The 15,251-nt window shown below is 41.9% G+C and overlaps 2 long non-coding RNA genes across 3 annotated transcripts in view; one reads left to right on the plus strand and one right to left on the minus strand.

Annotated features, from left to right (window-relative positions):
• LOC138741873 (uncharacterized) overlaps positions 1-7,586 on the minus strand; it is a 41,404-nt gene extending 33,818 nt beyond the window's left edge. Inside the window, exons 1-2 of the long non-coding RNA XR_011343833.1 lie at positions 7,413-7,586; positions 4,599-4,696 (exon numbers count right to left, since the gene is read on the minus strand). This is a non-coding gene — a long non-coding RNA (uncharacterized lncRNA). The remainder of the gene's footprint in view (positions 1-4,598; positions 4,697-7,412) is intronic.
• Positions 9-8,911, plus strand: LOC138741871 (uncharacterized). 2 transcript variants are annotated; one of them, XR_011343831.1, is made up of 3 exons: positions 9-159; positions 1,463-1,690; positions 8,465-8,911. It is a non-coding gene; the product is annotated as an uncharacterized lncRNA (long non-coding RNA). The 2 variants fall into 2 exon arrangements; XR_011343832.1 differs by lacking the exon at positions 8,465-8,911 and adding an exon at positions 6,210-6,266.
• Positions 8,912-15,251: the final 6,340 nt, after the last annotated feature.

A 15,251-nucleotide genomic window follows, 5' to 3' on the forward strand; every position in this document is an offset into this window, starting at 1 on the left:
CTACTGGCAGGTCATAAAGGGCTGCTCATAACCAGACCCAGGTCAGTCTTGACTGGTCGACCTTGCTGTAATATGCTCCAGTCTTTTGCAGATTAAAGCCTTTGTTTGAGTCAACAAGTTTTTGAGTCATTCAACGAGCTGCAGCGGTGTTCCACAAGGGTAGGTTTGGGGCTACTTCTCTTTACATTGTATATAAATGATGTGGGTTATGGAATAGATAGCTCGGCGACTAGATTTGCAGATGATAGGGTGTGATAGTACAGATTCTATCACCAATATGTATATGTACAGATTGTAGTGTAGGATGACTGTGATTGGCTGAGAGTGTAGCCACACCTACTGGCAGGTCTTAAAGGATTGCTCCTAGCCAGACCAGGTCATTCTGGACTGGTCGACCTACTTGTGATATGCTCCAGTCTTTTAGTTAATAAAAGCCTTGGTTTGGATCAACGTCTTTGGTTCTTTCGACGCGCTCTACAGGGGGGTGCTGAGGATACCGAAAGGCTGCAGAGAGACTTGGATAGATTAGGAGACTGGGCAAAGAGGTGGCAGGTGAAAAGTGTATGGTCATGCTCTTTAGTAGAAGAAATAGATGGGCAGATTATTATTTAGGTGGGGAGAAAATTCCAAATTCTGAGGGGCAAAGAGGATCCTTATGCAGGATACCCCAAAGTTTGACTCCAGGTTGAGTTGGTGTGAAGAAAGTGCATGCAGTGTTAGCATTTGCTTCTAGAGGGATAGCATACAAGAGCAGGGATGTAATGTTGAAACTCTATAAAGCACTGGTGAGACCTCACTTGGAGTACAGTATACAGTTTTGGGCACCATATTTGAGAAAAGACGTGCTGACATTGGAGAGGGTTCAGAGAAGATTTATTAAAATGATACCAGGAATGAATGAACAAGTTAGCATATGAGGAATGATTGTTGGCTCTTGGACTCTACTCGTTGGAGTACAGAAGGATAGAGGCATTTCAAAATTGCTGAAAGGCCTGGACAGTGTAGATGTGGCAAGGATTTTTCCCATGGTAGGGAATTCCAGGTCAAGAGGGTAGAATTTCAGAATAAAAAGACATCAATTTAAAACAGAGATATGGAAAAATTTCTTTAGTCAGAGGGTCGTGGGTTTGTGGAACTTGTTACCACAGGCGGTTGAAGAATCAAGGTGTTTGGATATTTAAGGGAGAGATTGACAGGTATTTTATTAGTCGAGGTACCAAAGGTTACAGGGAGAAGATTGGGAGGTGGGGTGAATGGGAGGATGGATTAGAATGGTGGAGCAGACTCACTGGATCAATGGGCCATTCTGCTCCTCTATATTGTGATAAGGCAGCTCACCACCTTGTTCTTGAGGCAATTAGGGGTAGCCAATAACTGCTAGCCTTGTCAATGGTGCCCATTCATAATTTAAGCATTAAGCAAATGATGAGAGGAGCTTTCAGTAAGCTAGTCCTTTTATAAGTCCTCAGAATCCTTGCCTCCTGAAGAATGTCACTCCTTGCATTGAGTACTGAACTAGGCATGCGCCAATCCATGGAAATCCCATCAAATGAGCTTACAATTAAGAGACCCTGAGTGGATCAATAGAACATTAGAACTAAGAGAGGAAAACAGCAGGAGAAAATGGCCAAGGTCTTAAAACAAAAAATCTAAAGAAGAGAATGCCTTCGAGAAGAAAGTGGACAGGGAGGTAAGAAGCAAACAGGTCATGGGCAGTGGTGTTCCAGCAATAACATTGAGACTCAGTCATAAATCGCTGCCAGTAAACCTACTTTAAATAAATAACGGCTTTGTACCTGTTGTTACTCATCCTCGAGCTTTAATTCACCAACTCCACAGGGCATTTTGCATGTTTGAGAGATAGTTGAAGCATTTGCAATGGCTCAATATTCTGCAGGTAGGTTGCTCCTTGTCAGGTAGGTTTATTCTCAAGTTTTTAAAATATTATTCACAATCAAGTCACAAGAATGACTGGAATGGAGAACAAAGCATCACAGAGACTGCACACTAATGATAACAGACATGTGGATTTTAAACGTCCGTGATGTATACACAGTCTAGCACATGAGTGAGAGGCCTGCAGGAGAGGCTGGTCACCAGGGAGATCTGTTTATTTTTAGGGTGGGCTGTGCTGGCTGGCATTTTTGGCTGATCTGTAAATTAATTCCTGCTCACAGCTGCCACACATTAAATGACAGCAATTTTTTTTCCACTTCTACAAATTTTCGGTTCAGTGGGCAGTGTGACTATCGATCACTCCTCTGAAACAACAATTTTTGGAGAAAACAGAACGTGATGAAGCTTACCGTGAAATGCTCACTCAGGCAGACTGCCAGACGTAGGCTTAGAGCACTGAGACTAGCTTATGGCAGAACATTGTGGACTTTGAAATTAGTCTTAGTTGTTCCTGTAACTTACTGTAAGATTAATTTCTCCTTTTCCTATCTCAAGGGATTCGATCTTTTAAAGTTGACAAGAAAAGTGAGAAAGGTGTGCATTTCTCTCATGTCTTAGCACCATATAACATTACAGCACAGAAACAGGGTACTTTGACCTTTCTAGTCTGTGCCAAACTATTTTTCTGCTTAGTCCAGTGGTTCTCAACCTTTTTCTTTCCACTCACAGACCACTTTATGTAATTCCTATGCCATCAATGCTCTATGATTAGTAAGTGATTGGTTAAGGTGGTCTGTGAGTGGGAATAGAAGGGTGAGAATCACTGCTCTGGACCCAATTGTTACTGAAATATTTTGCTTGAGAAAAATTGTCATTGGCCCATTTCCTTTGGAGTTATGAACCCATGCACATAACGAGTCAATTAAAACAGTGGTTTTCAAACTTTTGATTTCAACCCACGTAACACCTTAAGCAATCCCTTACTAATCACAGAGCATCTCTGGCATAGGGAATACTTAAAGTGGTGTGTGTGTGAAAAGAAAAAGGTTGAGAACCACTGGCCTAGTCCCACTGACTGGCATCCAGTCCATAGCCTTCTATACCTCTCCCATCCAAGAGCCTGTCCAAATTCCTCTTAAATTTTAAAATTGAGACCACATTCACCACTTCATCTGGCAGCTCATTCCACCCTCCAATCTCTGTGTGGAAAAGTTCCCCCTTAGGTTTGCCCTAAACTTATCCCCTTTCACCCTTAACCCATGTTCTCCAGTTTGCATCTCACCTCCTCTCAGTGGAAAAAGCCTATTTAAATTTATTATGTCTATCCCACTCGTAAATTTAAATACCTCCATCAAATCTTCCATCATTCTTCTACATCTCAGGGAATACAGTCCTAACCTGTTTAATCTTTCCCTGTATCTCAGTTCCTGAAGTCAAGCAGCATCTTAGTAAATCTACTCTGCACTTACTCAATCTTATTGATACCTTTCCTGTAGTTAGGTGACCAAAACTGCACACAATACTCCAAACTTGGTCTATTATTTTTTTTCCATTTACACAGAGGCAAACCATGGAAGAGTACTCAAACCTGATCTAACACACAGTAAAAAAAAACAAAGTGTTGGAGAAGTTCAGCAGGTCTAACAGTGGCCTTTATGTAGCAAAGGTAAAGATACATAACTGATGTTTCAGGCTTGAGCCCTTCATCAAAGTATGAGAAAATGTTGGCAGGCATCCGAATAAAAGAGTTGGTTGGGGGGGGAAGGATGGGTGGCAAAGATAGGAAATGATAGGTGGAGAATGGAGGGAGAGGACAACAGCAATGAAGGGGAGGACTGTATTCCCTGAGATGTAGAAGAATGAGGGAAGATTTGATGGAGGTATTTAAATTTACGAGTGGGATAGGCAGAGTAAATTTAAATAGGCTTTTTCCACTGAGAGGAGGTGAGATGCAAACCGGAGAATATGGGTTAAGGGTGAAAGGGGATAAGTTTAGGGCAAACCTAAGGGGGAACTTTTCCACACAGAGATTGGAGGGTGGAATGATCTCCATCTGTAACCCCTACTGCTCTCAAGCTTTACAACCATTTACTCACTTAGACTTGATTCCACAACCCCCCCCCCCCCCCCACCCACTACTTTTTTGTTTGGACACTTGCTGGCATTTTCTCAAACTTTGATTTAGGGCTCAAGCCCAAAACATCGGTTCTGTATCTTTACCTTTGTTATATAAAGGTCACTTTTGAGGGGCCTGTACAAAAGAGCTTTTAGGTGGAGTGCAGTGTGCTTAGTACTGGCCTCCTTTGAAGAAGACCGCAGAGCCCACCTCACTGACAAAAGACAAAGGGGGAAAAACCAAACACCCAACCCCAACCCACCAATTTTCCCCTGCAACCGCTGCAACCGTGTCTGCCTGTCCCGCATCGGACTTGTCAGTCACAAACAAGCCTGCAGCAGACGTGGACATACCCCTCCATAAATCTTCGTCCGCGAAGCCAAGCCAAAGAAGAAAGATAAAGGACACTGTTTGACCTGCTGGGCTTCTCCAGGATTTTGTGTTTTTTACTTCAACCACAGCGTCTACAGAATTTTGTGATTTCCTATTGCTCCAGTAAGATCATGGCTGATCTGATTGTTAACTCAAGAAAGGGTCCCAGGCCGAAACGCTGACTGACCATCCCTCTCCATGGAAGCTGCCTGACCTGTTGAATCTCTCCAACTTCTTTTTGTTTGCTTAAGATCTCAGCATCTGAAGTTTCTGGTGTTTCTCTAGTTAACCCGATCAGATCTCCAGTGTGAGCTGTTCAGAAAGATTGCAACCCCATCAGAACACTTATTTCACAACAAACAGCTCTGCATGTATTCTCTGCACCCTAAACCTGATCTTTAACACCCAAAAATTGTAAGACCTACTGATATAATTTTCATTTCAGGACTGTTTACTTGTTTCATTTTAAGACCTAATTAATTTTAAGATAAACACGAGTAAACCCACTGAATGGAACATGAATTAGATTTCCATTGCTGGCTTTTTCTGAGTTCACAAGGATGCTGTGGGTTATATGTGCTATTCAAACATGGCAGAGACTGGTTAACTCCTGGAGCACAATTAACAGATTGTGTTTCTGTACCATTTAGTAGGCAGTATAGTTAGCGTAGCAGTTAGTGCAACAGTATAACAATGTCAGCAACTTGGGTTCGAATCCAGCACTGCCTTTTAGGAGTTTGTACATTCTCCCTGTGACTTGCATGGGTTTCCTCACACCCTGCAAAAAGGTACTGGGTTTTTAGGTCAATTGGTGCATTCAGGCAGCATGTGCTGGAAGGGCCTGTTACTGCATCTCTAAATAAAATTGAATTTAAAAAACTATAATATTAAATTACATTCAAACAATTGCTCAATCTATTTTATTTATGAGTCTGTGCAGGATTAATGTTTAGAGATGATATTTACTGGGAGTAGTCTAAATGGGCTCAAAGATTTATAGAAGCCACTTTCCATTCAGCATACAGTATCTGACCCACTATCATCAGGAATGAGGTACAGGGGCATCAAAATCAGGACTGCCAGGCTGGGGAATAGCTTCTTCCTACAGGCTGTGAGACAGTATCGTATAACTTTGACGATCATCCCAAATATTTACAAATAGTTATTTTGATTATTTATGTGATCTGTATGTACTGTGCAGTGTATGTTTTTGTGCATGTACCATGGTCTGGTTTCATCGGGTAATCAGGTGATTATAAACTTTAACTTGAAGTTATATGTTGCATGTGTTGTGTGCTTTATGTACCTGTGAAGTTGCACCAAGTCTGACTTTCATTGCACTTGTCCATTGTACTTTGAAATAGCAGTTAGACACATGATGACTGAAGAGGTATCTGATTGCTTATCACAGTGAGAGCTATCAGTCCCTGTTCCAGCAGGAACAAGACATATGGGGAGCAACTGGGGAGATGGGGGTGGGGGGGGGGTCAATTTTCATTCTCCAAGTTCCTCCTGTAAGGGGTTACAGATGGAGAGCAGTGCCCTCCTCCCCTTCATTGCTGTTGTTCTCTCCCTCCATTCTTCACCTATCATTTCCTATCTTTGCCACCCATACTCGCCCCCCCACACCCCACCAAATATTATATTTTCAACTTGCAGTGGTCCATTTTCAATCTGCAGTGGCCCATTTTAGAAATGGCTTGTCTAGTCCTGTCCATGTAGACTAACATCACGCGCAAGGACTCTTTTTTTTTAAAGTGTCTCAGACTGATTTGTATAATTCCTGCCTGAAGTTGTTTTCTTTTTATTTATTGTGGTTTTGCAGGGACACATGCAAAGCCTATTTTGTTTTAACCCATTCAGAGGTGCCATGGAGGGGATGGTGAGACATCATCTTTTTCTTTCTTTATTGAGTTTGATTAAAAAAAAACATAGATAATAATCTAATACCTTTGCTGCAATATAAGAAAAGACAAAAATTTGAGCATTTCAAATAAAATCTTGATTATACATAGTATAAATTTTGTGCACCCTTTCAGATCAAACCCACGATATCAAAATAATTTTAAAAACAACAGAAGGAAAAAGAGAAAAAAACCATAATAATTAAACCTGTTCCTCTAAACAAGGCAAACTTGTATATCTAATAAAAAATAGGATATGAAGGACGACATTCGGAGACCAGACACCCTAATTCATTAAATTATGGTTTTTACAATGTGTCTGATTTTTTTTTTTCAAACTTAGGAAGGATATGACCTCCTGTAACCATTGAGTATGAGCAGGTGGAGCGCTGTCTTTCCATTTCATCAGAATTGTCTGTCTAGCTATCAATGAGGAAAAAGCTAAATTCACTTCTGAAATGAAATCAACAACAATTAAGGGGCATGATTCTAATTTGAGCTTAAAAATGATTGATAAATTTGAAAGTAATTTTTCCAATTTTTTTCTAAACTCGGGCAAGACCAGAACATATATATCAATGAAGTCTCAAAAATGTTACTTTTTTCACATAACACATCATTATCAGAATAGAAGCGAGGTAGTGTAACTTTTGAAATATAATTGCAACAGAGTCTTGCACAAAATAAGGATTCATTAATCAAATTTAGAGCAATATCCTAGTCCTTACCTGGAAGTGACAAATCCAAATCATGCCCCCATTCACTCTTAATTACAGAAATTGTTTTCAAATCCATCAAATGACTACAAATAATTGATATTGAGCCTCTACGAGAAAATTGAAAGTCAAAAAGTAAATCAAGAATGTTTGTTTCAGAAATCCATGGAAAATCCAAAATCTTGGACAGAACAAAATATTTGACTTGTAGATATCTGAAAAAATTACTGTTTGGTAATTTAAATTTTATCTTCAATTATTCAAAAGAAGCAAAAACATCTCGGATTTCAGTGGTCCTCCTGGTGAAGGGAGTTCCAGGATTGAGAACCAGTGACACCAAAGAAATGGCCATATATTTCCATGTAGCTTGGAGAGGATACTGGATGGAGTGATGTCAAAACTACTTACTCTAAGTTGTCCTTCATGATGGACCTGATTCTGATCCTGAGTTAGGGATTATTCTGGGTGGAATTTATACATTCTCCCTGTCACTGCATTGGATTCCACAGTTCACCAAGTATCTCTTACAAACAACACAGGTTGGAGGGGCTGAGTAGTCCCCAGCTGTGCCAAGTAAATAAGTACAGATCATTGGTTTGAGAGATGGTCCCAGAAACCTAGGTGAATAACTGTAGTGCAATTGTAGATGTGGTGATGGTGTGACAATGGTTTTCAAGATGGATAGGTTATCAGGCAAGCAGGCTAATTGACTGCTTGCCCTCCCTCCCTTATCCACCTATTACCTACCACCTGTGGGACATTCCTCCCTCCCTGTTTGTTGGTCTGCCCTCCCTTCCTTATCCACCTATTGCCTCCTGTTCGTGGGATTGTGCTCCTCCCTCTGCCCTCCTCTCCCTCCCCACCATTTTATTCAGGCGCCTGCCTACATTTTGTTCTTATCTTGATGAAGGGCTTAAGCCCGAAATGTTAGTTGTGTATCTTTATCTCTGTTTTATAAAAAGTAAGCTACTGGACATGCTGAGCTTCTCCAGCAATGTGTACTTAGGCTTCTTGAATGGTTAACTACACAGTGAGTGAAATAGATGGCACAGGCTGATAGGCACGCATTTAGACCCAAGTTTATATTTGCAGCCTTCTCCAGGGGTAATGTGGATGCAGTTGTCCTGGACTTCAGAGTTAATGTCAACTTCTGGTAATCCATTCATGAAAGGGTTAATGGTCCATGGTCTCATTGTCAGGAATCCATTTATCAATTCCTGGTCACTAACACAATCTAATATTTACCAACCCAGCCCTGCCTGGCTGTTGGAGTTGATTTAGAACTAGGTTTGCTGGTAATATAATGATTGCAATAAGATTAGAATAAATGTTTGAAAGATGAATGAGACAGGATTGAAGTGGTTATTTGTTCAAAGAGTTGTTCTATAGTTTCATATTTGAGCTCAGTGTACAGCAGAATAGTCTATGGCTAAAATAGTTGCTATTTTTTTTATTTTTAGAGGGAAATTTGAAATAGTGGGCTCAAAAATACGCAGACTTTAGAATCTACCACAACAAAAGCATTCAATGTCTATATCTCCCTTGCTAAGATCTTCACGGGAAGCCCTTCAACACTTCTTGTGGTATGGAGAAAATCCTGATTTCCCATTCTTTAATGTTCCTTCACCTGGATACCTTCTCCCACCAACAGGTGAGGCCCATGTTCCCTTTGGGATGAGGTCTACTGCTGTCTAGTGTTAATCTAGATTTCTTTAGAAACGGGTAAGTGGGAAGTCCATGGACAGGGATCCTTGGCCCTGACTTCAAGCAAGTGGTTGACTACCACTGACAAGAAATTACCTTAATAGCTGAATACCCTGCATACTGGTTCCCTGCCTGTTCTTAGCAGATTCTGCAAGACACCTGCAGAACCATCTCTTCATGTACATTATTCAATAAATCTGGATCTTGCTGGCTATAAAATCAAAGTAATTTCCTTCTTTTTCAATTAAGACTTCTTCAGACCTGGCATATTCTCATGATAGAAATGTATTGTACACAATTTGGGCCAGCATGGTTAGTGTAAGGGGCTACATGGTTAGCAGGACACTATTACAATTCCGATGACCCTGGTTTGAGTCCAACACTGTCAGTAAGGGTTTGTATGTTTTCCCCATAACCACATAGATTTCCCTCTGGAGCTCTGATTTCCTCACATGTTCCAAAGACATTTAGGGTTAGTAGGTTAATTGGTCAGATGGATGTATATGGGCAGCACGGGCTCCTGGGCTGGAAGGGCCTTGTTATTGTGCTGTGTCATTAAAATTAAAACTCCACAAAATTGGAATGGGCACAGCAAGTCACGAAAGGCATTGACATGTTTAATCTTTTACCTCCAGAGCTATACTGAAGGAGAATTGTAAGCACACATTTGATCAGCATCCTTCAGTCCTGTTTCCCCAATAGTGAAGGTGAATCCAGGAGACTCTGTACAGCAAGCAATTCAACATATAGGCAGTATCTGATTCTGTGTCAACAACCAATCTCATGTGTCAACAAAGGTAATCGAAAGGCAAATGGAGATAAGGAGTTAAAACTAAAGAGCAGACAGATTCTTGGGGGTAATGTGGATGTTTACGAAGGAGGGGGATTAATGTAGATGGGTGTTTGATGGTCTGCATGAACCCATTCCCTTGCAGTATGACCAGTCAGGATCTACAAACACAACAAAAATAAAAACACAAGATTTCCATCCAGATGACATATTTCACATATGTCCCAAAACATTCTACAATCAATGAACTCCAGTTAAATCCCTGGTGTCTGGCACCTATGTGTTTTTTTAAGATGCTGGGTAAGTGAATTTTCTGGCTGCTTGAGATTATGTGTCGCATGATTTGTGAACTGCCTATTTATTTTCTGCACTTTTTTTGCCGTTTCTTGAGGCTACGGGTTGCTTGAATTCCATATAGCAGGGGTTTTATTGTAAATTTGATGAAACAGGGCTATCTTCTACATGGCAAACTCCCATAATAGCCTTACAATAACAATCAGATAACCTGTTTAACTGAAACTGAATGAGCAAAAAATATCGGTCTTGGAATAATTTCTGGAATGGGCAGAATGAATAACTGAGGTGTGATTTAGCTCATACAGAAACGTCTCATTTGCAATAATCTATACACTGAGAACTACAGTTAGCAGGACTGAGGAGAGGTCATCAACTTGAAGCATTCTGGATGAAGAGTTCTGGCTCGAAACATCAACCATTCTTTTTCTCCCACTGGTACTGCTTTCTCCAGCAGAGTGTGTTTGGAATTTACTGGGAGAAAAATATTATAGTTTTACAGCACAATGAATTCTGAGCCAATGCATTACTGATGAATTTCCAGAGTAGAACAACCCAAAAATATAATCAATCACATTCATTGATCGATACTCCCTGCTGTTGAGAACTTATATGGAATTTAATTTATGTCAAATATATTTCAGAGACAAAAGAGGTATTATATTCAGGTTACAATATACCATCTGTTAAAAAAAAGCATAGGGAACTAGAATCCATGAAAATCAATGGAACTAGAAATTAGTTCCCATATAGAAATTAATAATTGCACTTCCAATGACTTTCCAGAAGCTCAAACCCATCCAGAACAAAGCAACTTGCTTGAATTGGAACCCTAAACACTTATTTTCTCCATCTCTTGTACCCTGGCCAAGATTGTTGCTGGGTCTAATTAATGGAACTTCTTCCCTAATGCTATTGTGAATGCACATTCACTATCCAAATAGCAATGTTTAACAGAGGCACTCACAAGGGAAGTTTGGGAAGGTCATCAAGTGCTGGATTTACCAGCAATCCTCAGATCCTCTCAAAATGTAGAATAGTGTGGTGACGATGGAAATCAGAGAATAGATTAGATTAGATTAAATACAACTTTATTGTCATTGTGTCAAGTACAAATGCAAAGCCAATGAAATGCAATTATCATCTAACCAGAAGAATAGTGCTATTTACAAGTGACTGCGAATAAAAGCAAATGCTCCAGCAAACAAACAAGTATAAAAGTACTGACAGTACAATCCTGCTCAGGGCTGTGATGTAAGGTTCAGCTGGATCACAGCATCAGGAAAGAAGCTCTTCCTGAGCCTGCGGGTCCAGGAGTTGAGACTACTGGATGGAAAGAGAATAAAAAGTCTGTAGATAGGGTGAGATGCATCCTTGATAATGCTTTGCTCTGTGCGCAGGCAGCATTTCTGATAGATGTTCTCAATGGAGGGCAATTGAGTGTCGATAATCCTTTGGGCAGTGGAGTGCTTTATGGTCCGACACAGGACAGTGGCTGTACAACACTGTGATGTCAGGAGGGGATCTGAGGAAGAATATCGTCACTCAGAAGATGGACAGAATAAGAAAACCACTGTTCGAAGGAACCATGGAGGCTGAAGATCTCACAACATTGAAGAGATTTTTAATTTTTTAATTTTAATTTATTTAGATGTACAGCATGGTAACAGATCATTGCGGACCACAAGCTTGTGCTGTCCAATTTACACCCAATTGACCTACAACCCACAATACATTTTGGATGATGAGAGGAAACCAGAGCCCCCAGGGAAACCTCATGCAGACCAGGGAGAAGGAATAAACTCCTTATAGATAGTGCAGGATTTGAACTCGGGTCCTGATCGCTGGCGCTGTAAAGGAATTGCCCTAACCTTAACACCAACCGTGCCACCCCTATCTGGACAAGCACTTGAATCACCAAGACTTGGAAGTGCAGGTGAATGTGATTAGAATAGATAAATGCTCGATGGTTGTCATGGGAAACGGGCCTGTTTCTAAGTTGTATGAGGCTGTCAGTGGGTGTAATAGGTACCATCTGTAAAAATGCATTTCAGTTTCTTAACTAGACCATTCTGAAAGAGTATGAGACAATCAACACTACCTGCAGGTCACCTTCCAAGATGCACAATATACTGACTTGGAAAGACATTACTGCTCTTCATTGACTTCAAGGTTTTCTTGTTTTACTGCTCTTCATTGTGACAGGATCTCCTTCTCCAGTGCAATTGTGCATTCTGGCCATTTGTGTCACTGTCTGGTACAGAGGTGCAAATGCTCAAGACAAGAAAAAAACTCCAGAGGGTTGTTAACTCATCCTGCGACATCACAGATGCCAGACTTCACTCCATCGAGGACGTCTACAAGATGAGGTGTCTTCAGAAAGCAGCCTCTATTCTCAAGAACCCCCACCATCCAGCTTCACTCTGCTACCATCAGGAAAAAGGTACAAGAGCCTGAAGACAAGCTCTTGGCAGCTCAAGGACAGCTTCTTCCCCGCCACCATCAGACTCCTGAATGATCAGTGAATCACAGACACTGCCTCACTTTGACTTTTTATTGCACCATTTTTATTTATTGTTGTAAGGTGGTTTATAGAAATGTTTGCCCCTGTGACGCTGCTGTAAAACAATGAATTTCATTATGTTGTTCATGACAATAAATTCTGATTCTGAAATTCAGATTCTAAATGTGCCTTCAACATCCAAATGGCAATGTTTAAAGGAGGCACTCACTAGGGAAGTTTGGGAAGGTCATCAAATGCTGGATTTACCAGCAATGCTCAGATCCCTGCAAAATGTAGAATGGTGTAGTGATGATGAGAATCAGTGGGATATGGAAATCTTTGGCTTGGCTTTGCGGACGAAGATTTATGGAGGGGTAATGTCCACATCAGCTGCAGGCTCATTTGTGGCTGACAAGTCCAATGCGGGACAGGCAGACACGGTTGCAGCTGTTGCAAGGGAAAATTAGTGGGTTGGGGTTGGGTGTTGGGTTTTTCCTCCTTTGCCTTTTGTCAGTGAGGTGGGTTCTGCAGTCTTCTTCAAAGGAGGTTGCTGCCCGCCGAACTGTGAGGCGCCAAGATGCACGGTTTGAGGCGAGATCAGCCCACTGGTGGTGGTCAATGTGGCAGGCACCAAGAGATTTCTTTAGGCAGTCCTTGTACCTCTTCTTTGGTGCACCTCTGTGTCGGTGGCCAGTGGAGAGCTCACCATATAACACGATCTTGGGAAGGCGACAGTCCTCCATTCTGGAGACGTGACCTACCCAGCGCAGTTGGATCTTCAGCAGCGTGGATTCGATGATGTCGGCCTCTGCCATCTCGAGTACTTCGATGTTGGTGATGAAGTCGCTCCATTAAATGTTGAGGATGGAGTGGAGACAACGCTGGTGGAAGCGTTCTAGGAGCCGTAGGTGATGCCAGTAGAGGACCCATGATTCGGAGCCGAACAGGAGTGTGGGTATGACAACGGCTCTGTATATGCTAATCTTTGTGAGGTTTTTCAGTTGGTTGTTTTTCCAGACTCTTTTGTGTAGTCTTCCAAAGGCATTATTTGCCTTGGCGAGTCTGTTGTCTATCTCGTTGTCGATCCTTGCATCTGAGGCGCCTGCAAGCTCACACCAAGACACAAGAGCAACTTGTCCGTGAACTACTCTTTGCAGACGATGCCGCTTTAGTTGCCCATTCAGAGCCAGCTCTTCAGCGCTTGACGTCCTGTTTTGAGGAAACTGCCAAAATATTTGGCCTGGAAGTGAACCTGAAGAAAACTGAGGTCCTCCATCAGCCAGCACCCCACCATGACTACCAGCCCCCCCCCCACATCTCCATCGAGCACACAAAACTCAAAACGGTCAACCAGTTTACCTATCTCGGCTGCACCATTTCATCGAATATGGAAATACCATAGATACAAAACAATGGCAGACATGTTAATCTGTGCTGCATTTGCAAATCTGATGGATCTATAAATCAATAGAAATGCAAATCAGTGAGAATGTGGATATCAATGTTGAATATGCGAATCTGGATCTGACTTGAATGGCTTTGCCTTAGCAGTCTCCATGGACAAGGCATCTCTTTGCAGTTGCCCCTCCTTTAATTGTAGACTCAGAATGGATGCAGTGCTGATGGAGGCCATTTGGCTCATCAGATCTGTGCCAGCTCTATGCTGCTCATCTCAACCACAAACCCAATCCCACCCCTTTGTCACAACATGAAAATGAATCGACAAAATTAATGAATTTTGAAAGCTCATGAATTAATGTTCAACCGTAATGTAGACGAGAGTATTCACACAAATTATTTCTCCACAAATATTCCTTGCAAATGACTATACTAGATATTGATCCCAGTTGCCAAAGAGTGAGAGTCTGAGAGTTTATTGTCAAATACGTGAGTGCAATATGCATGCAGAGGACCAGTAATGGGAGAACACCCCCCCTTCCTCCGAAAAGGAGAAGCAGAGGAGATGACCCTAAGAAGGTGACTACAATGGCAGGCCAATGAGGGGCTTTGTGGCTGAAGGACTCACGCAGGCAGTGAGCTGTTGCTGACTGGCAGGAGGGGAACGCACATAGGCTGTGGGGTGCTGGCAACTTGAGGTCAAAGGATATGGGCCGCTGGAGCCTTGCTCATGAGAACCAGGTATTGGAACTAGGATTTAAGAGGATGAGGGCATTGAAAGCTCCCAAAGGGGCCTGGGCATTGGAGACTTCCTCATCATGTCGGAGGGTTGGATCTAGGCTAGGGTTGCTGATGGTTTGATCTGAACTAGAGTTTTGTGCAATTGCAGAGGTTGTGGGAGAGCTGGAGGTGAATCCACAGACACTTGGTGACTGTGGGGTGGGAGGGGGGGCGCCCTCATTTACTTCTCTTTCTCTGACTGTAAGGGGCATTGCACATTGCCAATGCTAATGGCAAATCTTTGTGTGCCTTATGGTGCACTAAAAGGCAATTTCATGTACTATTACATTTCTATTTTATTACATGACAATAAATTGTGTCTGATCTGATCTGACTAATGTACAGAAGCATCAAAATTCTCACTTGCTGCAGGCACACAGGTAAGTCAGATACAACAACAATGGTGCAAATTAAAGTGACCAGCATTGACGTGCGCCAGTACCCATTGACACGTATCACCATCATTTAAACTGTGGGGCCCTGATGTCCCCCTCCCACCCAGTCACAGCACAAGGCCTTTGGCCACCCACATTCCAGAACTTGAACTTTGGATCTCATGAACAACTATCCATTTCCCTCTGCCTATCCAAATTCCCACTGGGTCTCACAGAATTCTAGGCATCAAAGTATTTTTTCGTCAGCATTTCCACTCCTTTGAAGTCAACAAGATCTATTTCAAAGGTTGTAGATGAAATTCAAGGCAATTATCTGTTCCTGGTTTTATTTGTTGCTTGGGGTATTTTGTTGCACGTGTCTGCGCCGGCCACCCCTACCCCGT

Source organism: Narcine bancroftii, chromosome 8, assembly GCF_036971445.1.
Source record: "Narcine bancroftii isolate sNarBan1 chromosome 8, sNarBan1.hap1, whole genome shotgun sequence".
Lineage (NCBI taxonomy): Eukaryota > Metazoa > Chordata > Chondrichthyes > Torpediniformes > Narcinidae > Narcine > Narcine bancroftii.